Source organism: Seriola lalandi, unplaced genomic scaffold (genome assembly GCF_002814215.2).
Source record: "Seriola lalandi dorsalis isolate HSWRI2012SDOR001 ecotype SW California unplaced genomic scaffold, Sedor1 jcf7180002054516, whole genome shotgun sequence".
Classification (NCBI taxonomy): Eukaryota; Metazoa; Chordata; class Actinopteri; order Carangiformes; family Carangidae; genus Seriola; species Seriola lalandi.
Window position 1 is genome coordinate 550754 of NW_019525069.1, and position 4479 is coordinate 555232.

Consider the following 4479-nt stretch of genomic DNA (forward strand, 5'->3'; position numbering starts at 1 on the left):
TGGGGGGGCATCTCTTAGGGGCAGACGGCCACATCTCGCGGTCTGCCTCCTGGTCAGGTTAGGGGATGATTTCTCTTTTTGTTACTGTTTTTGGAGTGAGCTTCTGGTACAATATGTAGCACTATAGGCTGTAATTTCACACCCGGCTGCACATTTCCCTTAAAGCTACACTCTTTTTTTTTTTTTTTTTCACCCTATAAGACCCTCACCAGCACCACCCCCCTCCCTCAGTTTTCTCCCCCCTCTCTCTCCCTCCCTCTCTCCCATGGCCTATTGCTCCCCACATTTTGATCCCCCCCCCTGCAAAAATTAAGCAGTGGGGGGATAAAATGCTGAAAGTGTTGTTTTTTTAAACACATATCCAAATGAATACACCGTTTTCACGTGTTTACTTTGTTTGGCGTGTTGTTTGAACAGCACGTGCTGTGTGGTGTGTTTGACTGTGGTCAGATGGGCCTTATAACCCCTCTCTTTTTAGGAAGGGGGCCACTCCATTCAGCTGCTACAACGCGGGGTCAAAAGCCATTCAGGAGAAATGAAACAAAGGGACAAAGTCAATGAATTATCGCTTAATATTCACCTCTAATAATCAAACCCTGAATGTTTCCAATCAACTGATCACTGAAGCCAAGACAAGCGACAAAAATATGTGTTTCAGAATAAAATTAAAAAAATTAAAAAATTGAAATACAAATGTGTGACTCGTCTCCACTCTGACACACAACTGCAGTATTTAATACGATGCCACTGCATGTCAGGAGTTTGGAAAATGTTTTTGGAGCCCGCGTGCACCCATTAGGAGAGGTGTAATGTATTGACAGAGAGCAATTTATCTTTTGCCCCGCTTCCTAATGGCCTGTGTAGAGGAGAGAGGAGAGGTGGCATGGAGGAGGAGGAGGAGGAGGAGGAGGAGGAGGAGAGGGAAGAAGGAGCACCGAGGGTCCAGCAGCTCTCCACACGCCGAACATCAGCTCGCACTTTGAGGCAGCATGCGGGGAAGATGACCGAGGCGTCTGGGTGATGGTGATGGTGATGGTGGTGTAGAGAGAACTTTTTTTGTTTCTGTGTAGGTGGGAGAGGTGTCATTTCCCTCCTGTGCAGACTCTGCTGGTTGTCTCGCGTTATTCCAACGTCACCAATCGATCTGAGTTTCCCTGCAGAGGGGAGCTGACACCACTGGTTGTAAGTTGAATATTAATCCTTTTTGGATTTCTGGGAGGGGTTTGTCGGGAGGTTTATGGTGATTTAGATGAATTTGGGGCTGAAATCGAGGCGGATTTTGGACGATTTACACATTCTGTAAATCTGAGAATAATGCCAAAAACATTTATAGAATGTAAAATTTTCTGCAAGCTTAAATGACAAATAAATAATAGTATTTTATTTGATTAAATTTGTCAAAAATAGACTTGAAACATCAGCTACTTGCTCTTGAAATCTATACAAATGCGTCTTTTATATTTGAAGGAAACAGGAGGAGATTTCAGAAGTTGAGCTTCAGCCTCCACCTACATATGACACTGTAACACCAACTAAAACAACCTCCTGACACTGTAGTTATACTGTATATTGGATTTCCACTCTGTCCTGTGCTCCAGCAGCGAGGAGACCACTCTCCGGGCTACAAATCTTGCTGGCGTGAACAGATGGAGCATCAATTTGATTCCATCCTCGACACCGTGAAAGATTGATTTTGCACTTGCTTTTAATTTTGCCCATAATTAATTGGATCATTACAACTGTTTTGCATTGATCCCATCGTTCAAATGTAAAACTAAAGGTGAATTAGGATGTGATCTATGTTTCTATTTTATGTTTTTATTTATTCTGTGGGAGAAATTCATACAGCAAAAACACCATTTAAGAAAAAAAAGAAAAAAATCGAATATCGTTTATTTCTAGCTTGGCTATTTGACTATCTTGATAATGTACTTAAACCCAAATGTATATTAATATGCAGAATTATAAAGTCATTATAAGGATGTGGCCTATTTATTAGGACACACACACTGATCCTCTTGACCATCTCTTAACGAACAATTGCCTTAATATTTCTGCAATTTTCTGCATTTTCACACCTTGACACTGCAGTTTTATTTATATAATATTCCTATGATATCTCATATAATGTCCCTGTAATTTTACAGCAATGCACACAGTGTCGTTCTCAATTTATTTATTATGGGCTAAAATTTAAATACCATTAATTTGTAATTTGTAAATAATCAGCTGTCACCCAAACCACACATATTTTTAAAAAATCACTTTATACTTAATATTAGATTAATCCAAACTCTCCAACCAAGCAATACAAAAGCATGCACAAGTAAAAATGTGCACACGTTCAACTTCCATATGCAGGTGACAGGCAGGATTGTGTGTAATTGAAATCGCCCACTGTACCTCACAACGTTAATAAGCCCATAAATAAATAATGAAAAGCGTCTTTTACATTGAGTTCAGTGTCAGATGTGTAAATACACTCACATTTAACTGAACTCAGAGTTTGGATTAAGGCTAAAATTGATATTTTAATGAGGGAATTCAACATGGAACAGGAATAAATAATATTCGTATATAATATAGATATAAACTATATATATCAATATAATTTGTTGAAATATATTTTTTTATTTATTTATTTTACTATTGGTCGTTCGTCGCCAGATTGACGCCACCCTTATTATTTCAAGCCACATCACAGCTTTCCAAGTGTGCTTAAAAGTGTGAATATGTCAGTTTAATGCAGCCAATTTAACCGTTTACTGTCTTTGATGGGAAATCATCAAAAATTAAGAATAGGCGTAAAAGTCAATGCGAAAGTTTACAGCTGTCAGGGTCGTATTTCAGATGATAAAACACACACAGGAAGGACATTGAGCTGCTGAATGTGAGTCTTTGTGCTGAAAGTGTAAAAAAGAAAAAAAAGAAAATCCACACAGCGGCTTTAAAAAACCTGCATCCTGTTTGGTGTTAACTCCAATTAAACTCCTCTTATATCTGCAGTCTTTTCAGGTTGACTGTTCAGCTGATGATCTGTCCCGTCATTAGTCCTCAACACCAACACCCCCCACCTCCCCCACCCCCCATCCCCAAACACCTCACACAAACACACACGCACACACACGCACACACACGCACACACACGCACACACACAAGACTGAGTGGTTCCAGTGATTTTGTATTGTATTAAAGATCCAAATGCAAGTGGGATCAGGTTACATTACTTTGATTAGAAAACACTTTGTTAAATTACTTTTCATACCCTGAGCACAAAAGCAGTCAGACAGTTGAGTTTCTGAGCTTTTCCCTGCCTCAGGTACAGCAAATCATTAAGAAAAATTAACATCTCATTTGCATTTAAACGTGAAGGAAGGACCTATTTACAAAAAAACCCCATTTCATATCATTATTATTATTTTTTATTATTGTTATTATTAATATGGTTACTATTATTAGCATTTAAATCTACTGTTAAGAACATTTCCATGAAAATTCCAGATATTTCCGACACGTTTTCTCTCCGTCTCTCATGCATTAACACACTAAGTTGAGGGAATAAAGCACCAAAGTCTTAAAATACACTCTTGCTCCTCATTCATTATGCAGATTTGCAAGTAATTGTTAAATATGCCCTGCAGTGCTGGATTAAAAATAGGACTGTATCTTGTCATTTTCAAAAAGTATTCTCCATGTTGCATTTATTGTACTGGGAACAAGGGCTAAATCGGTTCTCTTCCCCATCAAACTTTCCACATGAATAGTTAAATGTGTGCCCCTCTGGTTGGAACTTAACAAAGACTGGAGAGGCTTTAGAGAAAAGTAAAATTATAGGGCATTGGAAACTAAAGTCGAATATTGTGGATATCGTGTCTTTATTTTTTTCTGCAAAAGTTCATCCTCATCCACTGTGATCTTTCCTTTTTTTTTTTTTCTTTATCATTATTTTACACAAGTCACTAAAATGAAAAAAAAATAAAAAAATCATCATCTCCACCTTCACCTACAACAACCGCCAGAGCTGCACAGAATCCCCTCTTCCAGTGGATAAAGGCAGCACACACCAGCCAGTCCTCCCATAAGGCCCTGGGTTTATCGCTGTGGGAGAAGCTGGATCCTTCAGTGGATCAGTGTGTGTGTGTGTGTGTGTGTGTGTGTGTGTGTGTGTGTGTGTGTGTGTGTGTGTGTGTGTGTGTCTCAGTGTGTGTGTGCAGCAGAGAATCAGCCTGAGGCGGCTCGGAGGTGTCCCGCCAGCTGCCTCTGTCCCAACCAGACAGCCAACAGCTTCCAATCACATGTCAGCAATATGGGAAACAGAGCTTCTGTCCAGTGGGCCGCTGACATGTGTTAGCCTATGGCGTGTGAATGCATAATGTAGCAGTCACCTCCTGGTGGCAGGCTTTGAACTCACAAATGTTGATTTTTTTTTTTCTTTACCACAGACGAGCTGATTTCTTTAATTTCCCCTCTTTGTCTTG